General features: G+C 37.9%; 1 protein-coding gene and 1 long non-coding RNA gene across 3 annotated transcripts in view; one reads left to right on the top strand and one right to left on the bottom strand.

Annotated features, from left to right (window-relative positions):
* LOC101172692 (potassium voltage-gated channel subfamily H member 2) overlaps window positions 1-22,604 on the bottom strand; it is a 342,059-nt gene that overhangs the window by 125,096 nt on the left and 194,359 nt on the right. The window lies entirely within an intron of this gene.
* On the top strand, window positions 7,856-11,502 carry LOC111946661. 2 transcript variants are annotated; one of them, XR_002872378.1, is made up of 7 exons: window positions 7,856-8,212; window positions 8,959-9,184; window positions 9,313-9,472; window positions 9,686-9,766; window positions 9,864-10,020; window positions 10,125-10,190; window positions 11,032-11,502. It is a non-coding gene; the product is annotated as an uncharacterized LOC111946661 (long non-coding RNA). The 2 variants fall into 2 exon arrangements; XR_002872377.1 differs by lacking the exon at window positions 10,125-10,190 and having other exon boundaries at window positions 7,860-8,212.

The raw sequence follows: 22,604 nt of genomic DNA, 5'->3' as shown, positions 1-22,604 counted from the left end.
GGTGAGAAGCTGCCACGCTGTAGATCTCTGGAGAGGTTCTGCAGTTTTAAGTTGGACCTCCTGTCCTGATACCTCAGCAGTTTAGCTTGTTGAAGCTTCTTGTGTTTGTGATTAGAGAAGTGAGACAATGATTGATTTCTGTAAAACTTTCAGGTCTTTACAGACAATGCAGGGAGTTTCAATTAGTGCATGTGTGCACACACATTTACCCATGTACAATCTTGTAAAAATATATACTGTATTTTTCAGGCTATAAAGCGCACATGTGTACAAGCCGCACCCACCCAATTACAGGAGGTGTGTTAGTTTCTTGCATACATAAGCCACACCAGTGTATAAGCTGCATGTCATTACCAACACGCTCAGCTTGACACTAACTATCCTGACTCTGAAAATTGAGACATCTTTCAGTCTCACAGTGGGAGGAGTCAGCGTTGAGTCAGCACATGTAATTAAACATAACAACATCTGCCAAACAGCACGGAAATGTGTTCTGTTCACAGGTTCCTCAGTTATGGTTTTATTTTTTTTTACTTATTTAAAATTGAGGTATCATACATAAAATAACAGTAGTAAATAACAGTAACCATATAATCAACATTACATCCCTCAGTTATGATGAGGAAATTTACCCTCGCGATTCCCCACTTCCCATGACTCTTAGGGGCTTAAGCCGGGGCTAACCCCCAGGTCGCCACACTGTTGTGCGTGGTTAAGAAGGAGCAGCAGCGGAAGGAGTGGAGAACGGGAGAGCAGCTCTCCTCTCCTTCCGCCTGTGTCGCGGCAGCAATATGGTAGTAACAGGGCTGGTTAAAAAAACAGACCATTAAAAGAGAGCAGTGGCGACTTAAAAGCGCGCGCCTCTGCGCAGCGCGTGCACCAGAAGTTTCCTTCCTCAACAGTGGCACACTGTTGCTCCGCGGACACCTCTGCGCTCCGCCGTTGCTCGCGGGCTCCTTGTCTCTCCCTTCCTATCTTCTCCGACACCCCTCGCAAGGGTGGCTCCAGGGAGGAGCGCTTCGTGCCCCATGACGTCTGTTCGCTGAATGCGGGGCGCGGCTGCCGTGGGACGGAGCGAACCGTGTCCGTGCAGAGCAATCGGACTTAATACGTTTTGTGTTTGAGGGGAGGATGCGTTGTTATGTGTGGGAGCCTTCAGACTGCCATCTGTCCCGCAGCTCTATGTGAACGAACAGCCGAATGAAAGAACCCGAAGGAGAACCAGCTGCTTTGTGGCGGTCACGTGCACGTTGGGTCTAATGGCACCAAAGGATTGTGGGATGCGACTGGGCATGCGTGTTTCTTTTTGTTGAACCATGACTGAAGTGTCTAAGATCTGAATTGAGGTCAATGCTGTTTGGCTGCTTACAGGTGCAGAAAATACAAATTGGCTTGCTGCTTGAAGTTGGATGATGCTGTCAACCTCTGCTCAGATGCAGACAGAGCGGTCAAGGCAGCTGCCAGAAAAAAATACTATAAAGTAGCCACATCACTAAATATGCTGCAGGGCTGTTAGCATTTGAAAAAAGTAGCGGCTTATAGTCTGGAAAATACGGTATATAAATACACTTTCTAAATTGATAGATTCATAAAGAACCCACACCAATCTTCTTTTGATCTATTGTAAAAGTTTTCCCAGTGGTCTTTTAATTATGCCATTTTTAGACAAAATTGAAAAACCTGTGTTATTTTTTAAAACATAGTTTCTGCAGAGCAGCAGGAGTTCACCAGAAAATTCATTTCTGAGTATTTCGGTGGGAGTGTTGGCACATAGGAACCCTGTCCCCCATTTTCCTTCCTGTTACTGAGAGATCTCTGTTTACATACTCTCCTGCTTCTCTCTTTACACTCCCAACCTATTTCTTGGTCTTAACGGTGGAAAAATTGCCCCCAAGCAGTGCAAAAATTGGAGCCATATTGGAGCTATCGAGCTGTGCAGTTTAAATCCAGATTCCAGCTCAGATGAGGAAAACAAAGACGTACATGGATCTACTGTACGTCATTTTAAAGCCCAAGGCTTTCTTGTTCAGAGATTGAATTTAATTTGCTTTGCGCCATTCATTGATGAACAGAATGGATCAGTTTAACCTTTGTGCTATCCTAGGCACTTAACAGTGGGAGTGGGGTCATCTGGACCCCAGAAGTCAGTGCACCGAACCTTTTTTCTTCAATCATTTGTGATCTTCACTGATATCCATGGATTACATGAAATCCTCTTCACCTTTATCCACCTTTGTCATGGAAGGGATAACACGTCAATGTAAGGGTGGGGTCATCTGGACCCCATAAGATAGCACAAAGGTTAAGCTTCCAAATAAAGAGCCTCTACTATTCACATGGGACTCTGATGTCAGCAGACAAGTGCATTAATTTAGAGGAATGCTGGCACGAAGGTGACCAGAGTAGTGTGTCCAACTTTAATCAGCTTTAAATGGATCTTATAATTTTAGGGTCACACAATTGTGGCCAAAATTGTGTTGGTGGCCACAATTGTGTTTGTGGCCACTGCCTTACACCACTTAATTACAGAAAAAAAAAGCGCTGTTTTAAATTTTTATAAAGAGTTAGTCCGAACACTAAAGGTGGCATTTGAAACTACAAAAGTTTTTTTGACAATTTCATTGTTTGAATGGTGATGACCTGATCTTAAAGGCAGTTGGATAGAAAAAGAAGGAAGTTGACAAATGTCAAAATATGTTTATAACTAACAAAACAAGAAAAAGCTTTGGCCTAAATTAAGTTTTAGTTCTGAGAAACCTTTTGGCACGTCTTAAAGTATCACAGATCCTTCCATGGGGCTACGGCCACTTTACTAAGGCAGGAATTCAAAGGGGCTTTAAATTCTTTAGTGCTTTGGACTTTAATCTGAAAATTGTAAGAATTTATTACGAAAAATGGTTGAATTGTTTTTGGCATTAATTGAAACAAGCATGCTTTCATTAGCGGTGCCCTGAGAAGCGGCATAACATTAAAGCTCCCTAAGCTTTAGCATGTGTGTTTCTGGTGCTCTGTGGTGTTGTACAGTACAAAGTAATGGGAACAGCCTCCAGCTGCACTGTGGGGATGAATAGCACAGGGTACCTGTGTGTGTCAGTGACAGAGCACCGCGGTGCCTTCATTGGTTCACTCCAGTGCCTCTTTAAATGAGCACATTCCCTTGGCCAACCCAACCCCTCCACACCCCCTTGATGGATCGGACCAAGGTGGGTCCAATGCTACCTTATTAACCTGATGTGGACTGTGCTGTGAGGGACTATTGGCAGAATAAATGACATAAGACGTCACTTTGATATGTGTAAATGTGTAAAAATGTTCCAATGTTGTAGACTTATGATATGAAGGAAATAAAAGAGGCTTCAAATATTAACATTAAGAAAGATACTGTTTACTCACTTAAAGCACTAAAATTACAATTAAAGTCTGACTTAAATAATCTTTTGATCTATTTTCAAAGCATTTCCAGTGGTCTTTCAATGATGATTATGCCATTTTTAGCCAAAATCAAAAAACCTGTGTTGTTTTCTAGAACATAGTTCCTGCAGAGCGACTGTTGACGCATAGTAAGCCTGCCCCTACTTCCTATCATTTATCAGTTTACACTCTCTTCTGCTAGCTTTCAGCCCTTCAGACTATCTGCTTAACTTAACAAAAACGGTGAGCAATATTGGAGCTATCCAGCTGTACAGTTTAGATCCAGATTTCAGCTCAAACAAAGACATACATGGATCTAGTTGTCTAACAGTGGATGCATCAGAATGGAGCGGAGCAGGGCCCTAATGTATTTTCTAAGCCACAAATAAGCTATTTTTCCAACAATTTTAAGCTTACTTTTTTAAATTAAAAAATGCCACAAGAACATAAGAGTGGGTCTTTAAAGCTTTTGTTTTTAATATCCCCTTCAAAAATCTTTTATTTTACACACATAATATTTTATTTATACTTAATTTCAAATAAATAATATGTCAAATTTTACACTCATTTTGTTAACTATCTAACAGATATCTGCGACCTGAGGCTCCGGAGCTACATGTGGCTCCTATATCCCTCTGTTGTGGCTTTATGGTAAAACGTTTTTCATTTTAAAACATAACTGTAAAATAAAAATTAAATAGGTAGTAAATAAAAAACTAAAAAAAAAAACTAAGGGAAGTTAAATGAATCAAGCTTTATTCAACCCATTCGCCGACAGTTGAAGGACAGTATCACAAGTGGAAGTAAAACATTTTGACATTATGCACAGTGTTCAACAGAAAATCAATTCGGAGGTCAAAAAGGACAACCAGAATTAAGGCGCTCTTGATTATAAGGTAGATTTTTCTATTTTGTAACAAATTCATGGTTTGAAAAATACATTAAAGGACACTTAATTAACTGCCATGTAATTTTGGTTGCTTAAATTTACTAACTTGTCCCTGAGATACACCACAAACATGACCGTATACTACTACATTTCCTGCATTGGTGTCTTTTATTTTAAAAGGAAGTCATGTGATCCGCTGGTAAAAGTTATAAAATATTTAATATTTTTTTAAAAGGCCACTTTCTCCTTATGTTTTGTTTATGCAAAAAAACAACTGTTTGAGTTTATCATAAATCATAAAGTAACAAGGAAATTCTTAAAGGGTGATGTTAGACTTTGTGACTCCTACTACGTCGTGGTCACTGAGAAAAAGACCTGAAGTTGCAGACCCCTGACAAAACCACTCATAAGAATGCTATTTTGAGTTATTCACTTCGTGTACCAGACAAAATATAAAAATAACATGAAAAAAAAAGATTTTTAGAGCATGAATCCTACCTGAAAATTATGCATCCTCTTTTTCCTTTACAGTTATTTGTTGTAGTAAAAAACCCTAAAGTTTTGTTGGACAGAGTGACGTCAAGCTTTTATTTTTGAAACTGTTCGCTGTTGTGTGTTCTTTTGTTAGCGTTTTTGCCTGCTCCCTCACCTTTCCCTGTGTCCTCTTTCCTCTTTTCATTACATAGATAATCCACATTGCTACACATTGCTCAGATAACGTCCATCCTTTTATTACAGCGTTCCTTGTCAAACATCTATTTGCTCTGGCAAATGCAGATAAATTCTAATCATCGCTCTGAAATTCACACCACAGCCAGACCCGGTGTTCAGGTCAAAAAAGCAACTAGGTCAAACACAAAAGGGCTAAGTGATAGACCCATAAATGGTTGCTCTCACTGATACAATTACGCGCAATAATGAGGAAGGGTAGCCAGGCAGGCACACCATCCCACAACATGATGATAAATGGAGCAAAAATCCCAAAAATGGGTTTCCTTCAGAAAATGGGTTTTCTGAAGGAAGGGGGTCAAAAACCAGAAGAAGAAACTTCCCTACAGAGATGGGACAATGGGATTGGATTTAGAGGAGGATTTGTGGAGCAACAACTAACAGCGATCTGGGAGGTGGCAGATTGTGCGAGCTCTACCTTTTAAAATCCATTTGGCCTTTAACCTCCTGGTTTTTGCCATGACTCTTTCTCCCGTGATATTTCTCTGGTTGATTTTCCCTCCTGCTCTGTCCCCCGTTTGCCTCCGGACCGCTCCCTGTCCAGCACTCTTCCACCAGGATGCCACCCATCTGTCAGCCCTCCATCGATTGTATCTGTACGTCTGAGTGATGGAGGCAGGGGTTCGATGCGTTCGGTCGGACCGCAACACCTTTCCTGTCTGTGTGTGACTCAGTGAGACACACACAGACAGAGGCTGATGATTAATCCGTTCAGCTTGATTTGACGTGAAACCACTTCCTGTTTTATAGAGCATCACGAATCAATGTGCAGTTGGTCAAAAAAAGCAGTCAAATAATAAAATATTGCTCCAATGAAGACCATGAGCCCAATAATGAACTCATTTGTTTAAAAGCAGCATGACAGTGCAGCAAATGAAGAAGAGGTCATGTCACCTGGATTTATGTGACCATAGAGACTTTCACGATGGGAGGAACCACTGCTTAATAACACAGAGAGGACATGCAAATGATTCCAGTTCTATGATTCATCAAGGGAAGTTCAGCTCAGTGAGAAGGTAATGCTCACTTCTATGGAAATGTCAACTCTTCTTTCTTACTGCGCCTTTAAGGCAACATTTTTCTCTCAACTCAATAACTCACCAAAATTTACACACACTTAGTACCTGGTAAAAATGGATTTTCGACATAGTGAGACAAAGCCCCTCCCAAAAAAAGATATAAAGGGATGACATCACAGTGGTAGGAGTTGTCCAAAAAATGAATGGGGCCAAAACCTCTTAAAAGGCGTAAATCACACAAAATCAACTTTTTTGAGCACCTTTAAAAAAACAAAAACATTTTTTTTCATTATTTTTTTACATGCAGCTCTGACAAGGGTGGCAAAGCAGCAGAGTGCGGGGCCTGTAGCAGTTGGTAAAGGCCATGTCACATAGCCACTACATACATTATGCACAGATGAAAAGTGAGAGAAGTTGTGGTCTTTATGTGAAAAATTCAAAGATTAATCCCGTGTGAGCCACGTTACAACTATATACAGTATATATATATATATATATATATATATTATATATACACAGGCAGATCTTCAAGACCTTGTCGACTTAAAAGTAGCTCACATGCCAAAAAAGTATGAGCACCCCTGGTGTATGTTATCACAAACCAATGGGACACATGATCCATTTTTGATTTTTCTTTGTTACACTGATGCAGTGACGTGCGGTGACGTTAATAGCTGGTGAGTAGGGTTGTGCCGATGGACGATACCATCGTCCATCGTGATGGTTGACTGACATCCCGATGGAGAGACACCATCGTGGTGCCACACCCCCGGCACGCTGCGAGTCGACACCATAAGACATGGTTACATGTGCAAAATATCTTGATGCCCATAGCAAAGCAAAACTGAAGATGAGATCTCGTTTCTGTCACATTTACGTCTCCTAGACATAAATGAGAACTGTTTGAGACTAAACTGCTTTTCTCATTCTTCTCAAACATTTCTCCTGAGAAATAAGTCTCACAGTGAGCACTGTTTGAGATCTCAAAATTCTCTCACAACTGTCTCTTCTCCAGATCTCAATTGAGAGAAAAATGAGCCATATTATGTTGCGCTCAAGTATGTCTCAATTTGATATCCTTACTTCAAATTCCTATCTCAGTTATGTCTCAGTGAAAGACATCAATGGTTCTGTCTCTCGTTGCTCAATAATTTAGATCTTGTTTTAGCCTTTTTTTTATTGTCTCAGCAAAAAGAAAAATGAGAGTAGTACAAGCCCTAAAATGAGTCTCATGATGACACCATTACAGTTCATCTCTAGAAAATAATATTTTTTATTTTATTTATGTTCAACTTAAAAAAGTTGTTTATTGCTTACATATTTATATAACTTAATTACAATTTCAAGAAAAAAAAATTAAATCATTAAGACGGTCATGTCCTCAAAAGACATATTTTTGAAACTTTTTAAAAAACATGAAATTTCAAGACAACGTTGCAGTGTCGATTTAATAAACTTTTTTTTTGACTGCTTAGATAAACATAAATGAACAAGAATGTATGTTGGGTTAATGATGCTAGGTTTAGTTAAACACAAACACACGCATGCACTGGCACACATGCATACACGCACAAGTGCATATACGCACACTTATATGTTGGTGGGTATAAAACATTTAACACATTGATGTCTGAACTAAATAAAGGACATTTGGGATCATATTTGGATCACCTTAAAGTGAACAAAAAATAGATTTTACATTTGAAACAAACAAATAAAATACACAAATAAAAATAATCAAATTAATAAATCAACTTTAGGGCGGTACAGATTTATGGGGTTCAGTTTGAGTTAATTTATCTTTGTCTTTAAAAATCACCCTTCATGCAGCCTTACAAGCTGAAAATATTTTCTGTTTTCTTGATTTTAGTCTGCATCATATTGAACAAACAGAAGCCTGGAGTAACCCGATTTGAATTTTAAACTGTATCACAGCCTCACTTGACACAGATTTCTGATTGGCTGATCACGGTGGGAGGGAAAACTCTGTGGTTGACGTCACCAACGGGCCGGAATCTGCAAGCGGGAGAAGTGCAGAGAACGAGAGACTTTTGACGACCGTTTGTCGTATTTTTTCTTCGTTTTAACAATCCGTGGGATGAATCTCCAACATTTTTTTTGCTTGTCTGGAAAAGATTCAAGTAAAATCTTTGAAGTTTGCACGGTAAGTTTGCGATTTCTTCCCTCCAACTCTGAACTCAGTTGAATGCTAAAGGTGTTTTAAGCTAGCTCCGCCAGTAATGCAGACGTCTGGGCTACTCGCGGTGGCTTTGGCTGTATAAGTAATTATTACTTTTTACAAAGGTTTACTTGTGCTTTTTGTAATAAAAAATAGAGACATTGAAGAGTTATTTGCAGTGCAGAGTTTACAGAATGAGCCTCGATATTTTTCCAAACGCGTGAGTGCTCAGTAACTGTTGGAAGACATTTTGCTCTTCAGTTAAGGGTCTGCAGGGTTCGTCCCATCACAGTGTGACGACACCACAGTCCATTATTCCAAACTTCAAAATGTGCAGTTTCACTGTATGTTCAATTTTTACGCTGTAAAAAGCTTTTATCTTGTTTAAAAGATCATCTTGCAGACGTTTGGCCTGGCATGCCATCTTTTGAAACTGGTTATGGACATGTGTTTAAAGTAAAGTCATCATTAACTGCTCACATGTCTAGAAAGCATAATCTGAAAATGTAAGTATGCATATTAGGGAAACATGTTCTCAGCCCTCTGTCAGTGGTGGAGATGTTTAGAGAGCACAGATGTAGCTAAGGCTAATGCTCAACTAACAAATGTCAACACTGATATGTACGAGGATTTTAGTGAATCATAAATCATATTTAAAAACCTTTCCAGATCTTACTTTGTGCTGTATAAAATGTGTGTACATGATGTTTTTTTCCCCTCTCTGATTCAAGGTGATCTAAATACACGTGAAAATGAGTGAATCAGAACCCATGTTCCTCCACACTGCCATTATGGAGGTCCTACCAGAGCCACAAAAGACATCCTGGAAGAACACTTGCAGTCCATTGGAATAAATGGAGTTGTATGAGGATCTACGATTCATAGAAGAGGCTGACTTGCTGCCAGCTTTGAGACCTGTTCAAGCCCGGAAACGTCTTGCTCTTTGGAAATTGAAATGTGAGTCTCAAACATTACAAATGAGTTTTTGTAATGCACAGAAGTGGATATGAATATGAATGGGTAACACACTGACAGTACAGTGTAAACTTAATACACTTATACTGTTTGTTTGTTTTTTGTTGCAGACCAAACGCCAGAGAACAGCACATCATCATCTGTTGAGACCTCACCAACACAATCATCATCACTTTTGTTATAGTCACCGAGGAGTTCGTCATCCACATCTTCCAGAAGCCGAGGACTGTACATACATTGACTGGGAGGACAGCTTTGAAATTCCATGGAGTAAGTTTTCTGAGGAATTTGTGCAGTCTTTGGAAAGAGACCTGGCCCAAGACTAAGGAAGGAAATGGTTTGCACTCTTGTTGCAGAAATGATGAAAGCAAGACGTTTTTCCAAACTCTAAAAGGCTGCAGATGATGTGGGGAGAGCAGAGTGGCTGCTCAGAAGAGATGAGATGTTAAAGAGATGCTCTTTCTTCTGCTCTGCTACTTTGAGGAGGATGCCATGTTCTTGTAGAAGATGCAGACGAGGTCCAGCTGCAGCAGGTGCCGTTGACTCCAACTGTTATTGTATGTGGTAAGTAAAGTTTCCAGTGTTAAATTATTCTAAAGGTTTTGTCTTTGTACACTGTACATGAGTGACATGTTTACTTTATCCATTGTTCTGTCTTTAGGACAGTCTTGCTTTTCCCCAAGGAGGTTCATGCTCATTTGGAACCGCTCCATCGTACACAACAACATTGCAGCACTGTGCCTGATGTTCAGAAGCTACTTCTGCTTTAACCGTCATTATCCAACTGAGCTGGCTTCAACCCTGGAGTTTCTGCAAAGGTACATATTTATGAGTGCTGTCATGCGATTCATTTTTGGGTGTGGTTAGTTAATCATGACCTGCAGTTAATTATTCTTATTAATCTTGTATTAATCTAACTCAGGGCTGCTCATCCCTGGTCCTTGAGATCTACCAGCCTGCCTGATTTCCAGCTGATTACCTGGACCAGGTGTGTTCATTCAATCAGTATGTGGAGACCTCTGGTTGAGCTGATCAACAGCTAGCAGGGCTTGGGGATCTGGAAAACAGTCAGGGTGATGGATCCCAAGGACCAGGAATGAGCAGCCCTGGCTAACCTAAAATTTAGCTTTGGAAATCCTTATTTTGGGGTAATTTGATTTAAATAGTAAGATTGTGTCACATTAAAAGAAATAAAATACAATTTAAAGGGTGGCTTTATGAAGTTTTCCAAGTATAACAGACTTTTTTCCAATCTTTACTTTTGTACCACTAAGGGATAATTCTTCAGTCTCAAACAGAACAAAGACCTAAGCCAAAGTGCTCTAATTTAAAAAACTAATGGAAATATTCTGAACAATCCAAAAAATATTGACCACAAAATTCTTAATGATACCATAATATATATTCGTTGAAATATCTTATTCCACAGTTTGCTGTCTGACACGATCAGCCCTCAGCGTCCCAATTAAGACATGGGTATTATTTTTCCCTTGTTAAGAGCCAACCATGCAAAATGTGACTTGATCATTTCTTAAATGTTTGATCTGGACTGTATCATGAAAAATGAAATGAAACAGATTTGAACCTTATTTGTTAAATAGTTAATGCCCATAGAATGCTGCATTTCAATTCTTTTAACTGAAACAGATGTCCTCTCTAGCGACGTGTGGCTGCTTTTAGGGATGACAGAAACGTAATCTTATGGTAGCATTATGCAGCTGCTTTTATAAAACTACAGTTTGCTTCTAGCTTGAAGTGTTATCTTTGTTTGTTATGTGCGGTCTATTATCAATTTGTTCATGCCAGATTTTAATGTTCTTGTCTTACAGCTTATGTCCTGAGATGTGCCACTCTACCTGGTTGGGAACAAATTGAAGAGGCCAAGCTCAAGAAAGCCTTTGTCAACAAATGTAGGGCAGAGCAGGTTCTAAGGCCACTGCTATGATCTACAGTATGCGGACTGGTTTCTCTTCCATCTTTTTTCTTATTTTTTATCTTAATTTGGTTCTCAAGTTGGTCCATGGATTTGGTAGGCTGCAAGTTTAGGAGAATGTTTTTATCAGGTACTTTTTTATGTGGTTACATAATTTTGTTTTTTTCCTTGTACCTCAGCAGTGATGTCAGTGTGTTTGTTGTTTAAAATATGGAAGTTTTCTTTACCATCATGTCAGCCACATTTAGTACGCCACAGTTCATGTACTTAATGCATTTAATATTTTAAAAAGTGTTTAATACTGCTACCACAATTCAAATGCTGTACTGATGATGGTGCTGCCCAAATAAAGTGTAAAGCATTTACATTTCTAGTATTGTTTTTACTGTTACTGTATATCAGTGGTCTCCCATCCTGGTCCTTGAAGGTCACTGTTATGGATGTTTTAGCTGTTTTCCTGCTCCAACAGATCTGCTGCAGTGGTTGAATTGCCTCCTCAAGTTCTGCAGGAGGTGGTTAATCACCTGTTGATTCACATCTGGGGAGCAAAGAAACATCTAAACCCTACTGGATGGTGGCCCTGAGGACCAGGATTGGCTACCACTGCTATAAAAATAACTTCTCTTTTCTTTCTCAAATACATCTCAAATATCATTCTCATTAACGGCTTTGGTAAGACATTTAAGAGAAATGATTAAGACATGAAAGAGACATCAGACAGACAATGATGAGATCTCTTTTAGGACTCATTCTTCTCAGATTTGTCTCATGAACGTCTTAGGTTCGTCTCTCCCACTTCTTAATTATTGCTCTAACAGTTGTCTCAACTCAACCTCATTTGTCTCAGTGATGTCTTTTCTCATTATAGCTTAACTCTTGCTCCTAAGGGACCCTTAGGAGCAAGAGTTAAGAAGCAAATGATCACAGAATGATACGAATATGAGACGCTCAAACTGATCTCAAGAGACGAGATCAAGCAACATATGAGCAACAGATTTTTCCTATGGGTGGGATCAATGGTCGGATTAGAATCCAACCGTGTAGATGGGCCCAGAAAAACTTTTTCAGATTATAAAAAACATTCACATGGGTCACGCTTTCGGTCGGAATAAATCATGCGCAGCAGTGTTTTTAAAAACCGGAAGCGAAACTTAGTTCCGCCAAGCGGCTAGATACGTCAGCTCGGTTATTTTATTATTATTAAACAAAATGATCTCCTAAACGTGCTTTTATTAATATTACGGTTATTATGAAGCGCCTGTTCGCTCATCATTTTAATCCGTGTGGTCAGTGCTTTTTCTGTTGAAAAACGGAGCCGGAAGCCAGGATTAGCAGTATGCTAACACGGGCTAACAACATTAGCATGAACATAAATCCATGCGTGAAACGCTACAATCTGCATCTTGGCTGCACGTAAATATGTGGGAATAACATTAGCCTTTATTTTGTCGGGACACGACTGGAAACACAAATGTTTGAACGGTTTCTAAGGACTGAGCGGCCTTTCTGCTTCGAAGCTTACACACTGCGTTAGCTAGCGCTCCGAGCTCTGCCCCGACACACACTTTACCGGGAGACCCGCTTCTCCTAAATTCCGGTTGCTCTTTCACGCAGAGCTGTGGGACAGATCACAGACCTAAATCTCCCACACGTAACAAAGCATCCTTACTTCCCCTAAAGCACAAAACTTTAAGTCCGTCTGCTCTGCTAGAGACACGGTCGCTCGCTCCACCGGTCAAATCAAACGCAGGACCGGACCACTTCTCTCCTATTTTGTTTATTTTATTTTTTTTTTAAAGTCACTTCCCTCAGTTTAGACTGGATCGTCGTGGATGAGTCATTATTTGGGAAATAAAATAAATAAAGTAAAATGACGAATGGCAATTATAAATATATATATATAAGAACGAAAAATTAAAAATAGCCCCCCCCCTCCGACGATATCATCGTCCATCCCGATGGTTGACTTCAAACATCGTCAACTGCCAATTTAGGGGACATCGCCCAACCCTACTGGTGAGGCACTGAATCCTTTGGAGTCAGATTTACAATTGCAAGAACTGAATATTTCACAATTTATCCAACAGCGGCTATAACAGCTTGTAAAATACACACAAGAAAATATTTGTCCTACAGAGAATATTTATTTTACAGACATGAATTAGAACACTCCTATTGTGTATAAATTATTCATATGTACAGTGAAGAAATTAATGTATATTACAGATGTGTTCAGCACACATTTGACCCTCAGTAACTATTTCTGGTATTTTTCCAACTTCAAATTCTGGTGCTTAATCAGTGTTATTAATGTTGTCTGTAAAAAATGATCATAAAAATAAAATAAATTATTTTACTTACATTTTTACCCACTTACCCCAATGTTATTTTTAAAAAACAAACATTGAAAAACGTGTTTGGCCTCGCTTTTTGAGTCCATGTGTTGATCTTTCTCCACAAAAAGCTCTATGATCTGTTGGAAAAGTTTTCCTTATTTTCCTTTAGTTTATTTGAGTTTCTCCCTTTCAGTAGAGAAAGACGTTCTTAGTCTATTTCTACGGCAGCAGTGTAGCTACAAAGCAGCTGTCAGCTCACGTTTGCCCTCTTGTGGTGAGGCATGCCTCACCTGAAGCCTTTTATGTAGGCGGACAGCAGCATTTTCAGCGCACGTCTCTGTAATAAAATTGAACTCTGCCCTGCCCACCAGGAGTTTCCGCTCCGTCTGTGATCGCGCAACACTCAAATTTGGCGATTTTAACCTCAGAAACTGCGGAGAACATGTTGAATTGTCTGAAAATGTATACTTAACAAAGATCAGTAGAAAATAATATTTACTTAATTTAACTTTTTCTATTTTATCACGATTATGACAGGTGAGGCTCTGCTTCACTTACCTCACCTGACCGCACGTCACTGCACTGATGTCACCATGGGTTCTTGTGGGTTAAATTGATATTAGCTCTTCATTCTGCTTGTTTTATTGAACCAAAAAGAAAATATTTAAATTTTGAGAGAAAGTACCAAGCATAAAATTATTGTTTTATCACACTTAGCATCCCCACAGCTACCTTATCATGATTAATAATTTCTTGATATCATACTTTGAGAGTTAATTTCACACCTATGAACACAAGGCTCAATTGCTGTCATTAGGATCACCTAAACCTGAAATGAAACACCTGTCCGACAAGAACAAAGCCTCTCCTGCGTGTCAGAAAATACTTTGTCTTGCCGAAACACATGTGGTTTCAAGACAGTAACAACATGTTGCTTTGCTTCTGCGGGTCATTGAACTCAAATGGAGGAAGCACTCAATCAAATTGAAGTATTGAGGCAGAGCCACCATACAAGCAGCTAAATTACAGTCCTGCAGGTTGAGTGCGTCACAGGCCTCCAGACTCAATTCCAGGCCATTTAGCTGACTGAAGCAGACACCAGCTCTACAGGACATTTCTCACCAAACATTATCCTTCAGGAAGCAGCTCCAACAGTAATAAGAACCTCAATCTGAACCCATCAAGGAGATTTCTTAAAATAGTAAATATCAAGCAGCTAGATTAATTTCACTTTGAAAGGTCTTTAATTTTTTGAGATGGTTAACGTCTAAAATAAAAAAACCCGCTATTTAACACTGTTTAGTCTTAAACCTTTTTTAATACAAGATGTAAAAACTATGCACACAATAAAGTATTTGATTTACCCTAACCAGACTAAATTGAGGTAAATCAAGTCTGAGTCAAGGACATCACATTTCAATTATAAGTTTACAAAAAAGAAAGTATGCATACATATCAGGTTTATGTTAGTTTACTGAAAAAAACCCAAACAATTAAAGCTTTTACAGAAAAAAGGAAAAGAGCAGGCTGTTGAGTAAAATTGGTAAAAAGCTCAGTTAGGGAAAATGTAGTTTGGCTACATATATCTAGTAGAGACCAAAAGTTTGGACACACCTTCCCATTCATTTGAATTTTCTTTATTTTCACAACCATGAAAATTGGAGAGTCACACTGAAGGCATCAAAACTGTGATTTTACACATGTGGAAATATATTCATAACAAAATAGTGTGAAAGAACTGAATATATGTCATATTGTAGGTTCTTCATAGTAGTCTCCTTTTGCTTTGATTACTGCTTTGAACACTCTTGGCATTCTCTTAATGAGCTTCAAAAGGCAGTCACCTGAAATGTTTTTCACCTCACAGGTGTGCCCTGTCAGGTTTAATAAATGTGATTTCTTGCCTTATAAATGGGGTTGGGACCATCACTTGTGTTGTGCAGAAGTCAGGTGGCAATACGTGTCCGTTCGTATATATATATATATATATATATATATATATATATATATATATATATATATATATATACACACACACACACACACACACACATGTATACACACATGAATGCCAAGCAGTAATCAAAGCAAAAGGTGGCTACTTTGAAGAACCTACAATATGCCATATTTTCAGCAGAGTCAAACTTTTTTGTTATGTATATAATTCCACATGTGTTAATTCATAGTTTTGATGCCTTCAGTGTGACTCTACAATTTTCATAGTCATGAAAATAAAGAAAACTCTTTGAATGAGAAGGTGTGTCCAAACTTTTGGTCTGTACCATATGTATGCGTTGCTATATATAAATATATATATATATATATATATATATATATATATATATATATATATATATATATATATATATATATATATATATATATATATAGTAGTGGTGGACAAAGAACAGAGGTAAGCCGTTGTGGTGGATTGTGGCAGTGCCAAGCGATGGGAACATCAGGAAGAAGGAACATGAGAAACTGGAGAAATACCAGGGACTCAGCGAAGAACTGGAGAAAGCCTGGAAAGTGAAGGTGACATTGGTGCCTGTGGTAATTGGAGCACTCGGGGCAGTAACCCCCAAGGTGGAGGAGTGGCTACAACAGATACCTGGCAAGACCTCAGACCTCTCAGTCCAGAAGAGCGCAGTGCTAGGAACAGCTAAGATACTGCGCAGGACCCACAAGCTCCCGTGGAAGGGTGAGAGGGGCGTTTTTTTTATGACTTAACATGGACAAATAAAAATGGTTAGAGTCCATAAAGCTGTGCTAAATAAAACACCATCTTGGTGAGAGACTCTTTACTTTGATTACTACATTCATTTGTGCTAATTTTTGTCTTGTTTAGCAGGGTCAATAAGGCCAAGGAACCAGAAGCCCTTCTTGCCAAAATAACATTAGTCTGGACCCAAATGCCAATTTCCCAGAGAAAAAATTAAATAAATGAAAAAAAAAATGAAGCTCCTCTAAAAATACCAGCTTTTGAATCATTCACATCATCCATTATACATTACACATCATACATTACTTATGCATATTCATGGGATTTTAACCAATCAGAAATCAAATTTACCGTTGCTGTCACACCCGTGCTTCTGCTGGACCTCACATGAATGACGCAGCTCCTCATGGAGATGGAAAACTCTGGTCAGGATCTCTCTTTTTTTAACTTATATTGTAAAACAAGCCTATAGGTTTTACCTGAAGTTAACTCTCGTGCATATATTTATCTGGCACCAGCATCGCACTGGCAGATGATCATGAGATGTTCCTTCTGTTTCACAGAGCCAATGGAAAAAACGATGAAGCTGCGTGACCATTGTAAGTGGTGTCACGCTTGTGCTTCAGTCACCTGGTTTCTGAAAGGCTTTACATTCAAAAGAGTACCGTTGGATGCAGCTGCACTGTCGTACATCAACAGCTGCTTCTCTCTTTTAAAAGTTGCTGTCACCACGCTGTCCAGCTAATACAGTTTTGAAAAAGTGAATTTTTTCTGATTCTACCTCTGGAAATTAAGTGTCTCACATCCTCCACTCTGTTTATAGATTCTAGTGTTTTGATTTTATCTGTGGCAAATAAACCAATCAGTGAGCAAGGTACAGAGCTGATGTATTTTGCTTGATGCCACAAAGTGTCAAACAAAAGTCCAATTCAACTGCAAAAAACAATCAAAACACAGACAAGAACATAAAATAGACATAAAAAAGATAATAACCTTTCAAACTCTGACAAAAAAATTGTTTTCTAACCAAATCTCCCAATTATGTGATTTTAATAAATTTCAGTTCCAAATTCAATTTTTGGATTATAAATCAATTTAAGTTTTAAAATAATACTTTAAAAGTATTAATAAGACTTTATAAGTAATAATAATAACACTTTATAAGACATAATAAGACCATATTTAGTGCCATTAACTTGAAAACACAACTGTGAAAGTGATTCTGCAGCATCATTAAAAATAAGTCAATACCAGAAATGCTTTTTCATTTTCAATATGAAGCCGCATTATTTGACTCAAAATTAAAATGAAAAATCAATACTTCAAAATGCACTTTGGCGGAAATGCTTTTTCATTTTAATTTTGAGTCAAAAATGCAGCTTAAATTTGAAATTTTGAAATCGCTTCCATACACAACCTCCGTCATACTGATCAAACTTATTCTCTAGAAAATCAGGAAAAAAGCTTTTTGGGCTTCCAAAGAATAAACAACCTTCCCACCTCTGTGTATTCTTTTACATCTTTGTCTATGAAGACTCACATTCATCCAGGTTGATTCCATCATAGTATTAGGTTTAGGGGCTGTCATCTGGACTTAGTTTTTAAAGTTAAAAGACCTTTCTCCTCTTATCCAAGAGGCTTTGTCAATTCTGTCAAGTAACATCTTTATTTTTATTTAGAAAATGCTTTGTTTTCAAGACCCTAAATGATTTAAACGTGTGTTTTCCCCTTTTCCTGTCTCTTTAATAAGTCAAGCTTTATTTATTTAATTAGTGCTTTTTATTTTTGTGGAAGCACAATGCGCTTTACATTAAAGCCAATAAAATACTCATAAAAAATGAAAATATATTTATAATAAATAAATAAAAACTAAAGATAATCACACAAAATTGGCCTTCTTAGTATTTTTAAGCACGAATTATGTTTTGTACTGTAAAACTACATTGGGATGAGGAGTGAAAGTGAAAGCTGTTATGTTTGCCAGTTATTTTATTTTAACGTTGTTTTTACCTTACCTTTACCTGTTTTTACATTTATTCTTTCTTGCACCTTCATACTTGACCCCGCAGAGCTGCTATAAAATTTCAATTTACCCCTTGGCTGGATCAACAAAGTATCTTTATGTCTTTATCTTTATATAGTAAACCTGTAGCATAATTCTTTTGTCTGTTTCTGTTTGTCGTCTTTTCATTTGTAATAACTCTAACGGGAGGAACCCCTTAAAAACCGACATGTGGCATCTTAAGGGCCTAATCCTCCCATTGCTTATTAAATATTTGAAATGCAAATTAAAATATGCAACTACAAAATACTTTGCAATAACATTTATTTATTTTTGAGTAAAATTTGAATTTGCATTTAGTTGCTCAGATCTTTCCCTGAACCAGCGGCTGGAGCTCCAGGATGCTTGAATCCGTTCACCCATTGCAGCTTTGTAAGACACACACATTTCATTCTCAGCTGCATGTATGATCACGCATGGAATGTCTCTGACCAGAGATAAGATTTGTATGGAAGGCCAAATGCGTCAAGTATGAATAAAAAATGAGGTGCAAAGCATATGCATTCCAACAATTTACTTAAGGCGCAGCAACATAAGTCAGTACTTATGAGCCTAACTGAGTGCTTCTAGTCTGGTAACAAAGCAGCAGAGGAGGCAAAAGCCAACATGTTCAGTGAAAAAAAGAGGTCAGTGCCAGCAGTCATTCCAAATGAGACAGAAAATCTCCACGTGTTCTTGTTTATCGTAACACGTTTTTATGGAACATGTACATTGTTTAGCCTTATTTGCCCCTCAATATCTTTTCGCTTGGAGGAGGCGGCACTGACCTGCTCTGTTGATGTGGTGCTGCCCTCTTCAGGCTTGAAGTGGAAATGCAGGTACATTTTCTTCACAAAAGCATTCAATCAAATGTTTTTAGACTTTGTATTACATGCTTACATTAAAAATTAAAATGTTTGTTTGCGTCTTTTTTGCAGAAAACATGCACTGATCCCTAATGACAGATAAAAATTAGGATTTGCACTCCACAAAAGGCACAAACAAAAACAGAATTGCACATTTATTTTTTTTCCTCCACAACGTCTGCTTTAAAAAAAATAGAGGGAATCATCTAATATAACAGTATTTGTATTTGAGTGTATTTGAATGTAACTTATTTCACATTTTTCCAGGCCTCACTTTAACCCCGCTATAAATAGAAGCACATTTGGAGGCACAGCTGGTGCTGTTTCCCCCATCTGCACTATATCACAACCTCGATGCCACAACAGCCATTAATGCAAATATCCACATATATGCACACACACACTCAGAGACACTGAGGGCTAGGTGAACCGTACCAGCTTTACCTCACATGCTGCGTGTAATGTCACCTCTGGATTATTTCTTGTTAATGTTTCAGTTTTAACTCAGACAGATAAAAGTGTTGTTACTCGTTCAGACAGAATCAGGGAACGGATTCTTTACATACTTCCTTAATATACTATGTGGTCCTAAGCCAAATCTTTGATCTTTGGTCTTACGGCTGCTTCACAAAAGAATAAAAAAAACCTTGCTTTTCTGACAAAACATCCTCTGAATTTAAAATCAAAGCAAAAATTTTTGCTTTGTTGCTTTTTAAAAAAAATGTATGTCTTTTATGTGCTTTAAAATTACACTTACACTACCATAAAATGCTCCACACAATATAGAAATCAGCTTAACGGTAGTCAAAATGACTAGAGAATTTTTCAGTTTACGTATATTTAATGTAGTTTATACGCAACTATTGACAATTGACGTACAAATCGCCAATGAATTGCATTTAAACACGCATGATTTATACTCTACATTGATTTTTTTCAGGGTTTATTTGTATTTCCTCTGTGGTTTTAACGTGGTTCATTCCTTATACATCTGTGAACTTTTCACATGAAGACCACAACGTTTCTCACTTTTTCCATGTATGCAAAATGAGCAAAATGGACGTTGTGGCTGTGTGACATCACCTTCTGGTCCATTGTTTTTGTAGACCGGTGTTTTTTAACCAGTGTGCCGTGGGAGATCGTCAGGTGTGCCGTGAGAAATTACCCATTTTCACTGATCTAAAAACATTTACCATCTCCAAGATATCAGCTCTGTGTTCATCCAAACAGGCCTGATAAAACACTGAGTAGTTAGAAATATGACAGACCGTAAAATTCTTTTTCTTTCTGTTTATTTGATTCCTACGATGGAGTTTTAGGGCCAGTATACCAGAATTTTTTTCTTTTTTTAATTACGACTTTTAGGTTGTAAATTTACGAGAAAGAAAGTCATAACTGTTAAATTACGCGATTTTAAGTCGTAAATTGACGAGAAATGAGTCATAGATTAACGAGAGAAAAAACACCAAAGTTTTCCGTTTATCGGAGCCTAGCTTGAAGATGAAATATGTGAAGCCTTTCGTGAAGCTTTATTTCCAGATAGGTTTAAAAAAAAACAAAAAGATTCTGAACCTTTTGGCGACTCAAAATCAGATTAATGTCAGTGGAGCCGACTTTCCGGGATTTGGTGTCGGTAAAGCGGAGTTTCATCTGTAAAATAAGGAGCTCAGAGACACGTTTGGGTGTAGATGACTGCTGCAGCCTTTATTTTCCTTTTGATTCACACACCCTGAAGTTCATTTGTCACCTTACGTCATGAACCTGTCATCCGAACACCAATTCGTAATTAAACAGTGTTACATACGCCCCCTCCTCCAGATGAAACGTCCCGTTTTAACATAAAACAATAAAGAGGAATGAAAATAGTCTGTAATATTAGCTTTAGAACGTTGAAAACGCCAAAAAGTGCTCTTCCTCAGACGGAAGCATCACACAAATGTAGGGATCTTGTCTTTGGTGGAGGAAGAAAGGATTGAAGTCGACAGCTGCCTGCAGGGGTTACCGACAGCTTCATCAGGCTGCAGAGATCCTGCAAACCACCCATCAATAAATAAAAATTAATAAATCGTAAATCAAACAAAGAAGCTTCCAAACATTTGTAACGTTATCAATAAGTATTCAGCTCACCTGTTCAATTGAGTTTAGAAGGGCTGCTCTGCTGCTGCGCGGCGTTCACACTTGCTGCTGCACTGTATACTCACTTCCACTTTAATCTCGTAAGGTTTTTTTCTCATAAATTTACGACTTAAAATCTCGTAATTTTACTTTTTTTTTTTTGGTGGCCTTAAAACTCCGCCGTAGATTCTATTTAAGACACTGATAAGAATGACGGTATCGCAATTTAGCCACAGCTTCAGCTCTGTTTTTGGAAAATTCCCGCCCCTTCAACTGTCTTCACCAATCATTTTTGGAGGCCTAATCATTCGTCATCAGTCTGACCAATCAGAGGTGGTTAAAGTCTTCTCTATCTTGTTCCGATTTAACTCATAAAGTCTCTCAGTTCCAACAAAAATAACAGCTAAAGCTCGTCTTTAGCGGTGTAGCTTTCCGCGGGATCCGGGAACAAGTGAGCAAAATAATTAAGCTAAGAGATGCGAGTCTTTCTGCCCTTTTGCAGCAGTTTTCACACTACATCTCCCATGATGCATTGTGTTAAAGTGTATCTGCGCTGCAATGAGTCTTCCCTGTTAAACGTCTTGAAACCACAACGAATACACAAACAGTTTTTAAATCTTATTGATTAAATCAGAGGTAAACAGTTTAGTCCTCCTTCAAGGTTTGTGTTTATTAACAAACATCCCAGAGTTTGGTCCAAGTCATCTTTCTAACTGAAACACTTTTCATCTAAGGTCTGGATTATTCTATATGTTAAATTTAAGAAGTAATAACAACATTTAAGAAACAGGATTAAGGTGAAGTGGCCAACAGACACAATTAAATTAAATTGAAACAATGTAATCATCTAACATGATTTAAAACATTTTTGTCTAATTTTTCAAAGACTTCATCTTTGATTAAGACAAAAGAAAAACTAATAAAACTTCAACATGTTTCACTTTTTGTGTAGCTGCAAAAAATATAAATATGTTAGTTTTTCGTGTAAATTTGATCAAACATGTGTCATATAATTGTTCAAAAATTACAGTTGTCTTTGCACTAACATTAAAATAAATATAAAAAAAAGAAATCACTATTTAAAAAGAGTATATTTGTTTTTTTGTGGGGTTACCTAAAATTTCATATTAATAAACTGAAGGGAAAAAACAACTACCAGGGTAAAATTTCAAATAATTTAGTTGAAAATTATCACAGACAAGGATAATAGCCATTTCGATGCACCACTTGTTTCACATCAGAATGAAATGGGTTGTATTCATGTCTTATCTATAGTAAATGTAGAAAAGTATTTTATTAACACTTCACTGCAGGTTTTACATTAAATTGTCATTATTCAGAGTTGGGTTCACATACTGTTTTTAGTAAACAGGTGTGGCAAATGCAAAC

Source organism: Oryzias latipes, chromosome 20, assembly GCF_002234675.1.
Source record: "Oryzias latipes chromosome 20, ASM223467v1".
Classification (NCBI taxonomy): Eukaryota; Metazoa; Chordata; class Actinopteri; order Beloniformes; family Adrianichthyidae; genus Oryzias; species Oryzias latipes.
This window is presented reverse-complemented; position numbering and strand designations above follow the sequence as displayed.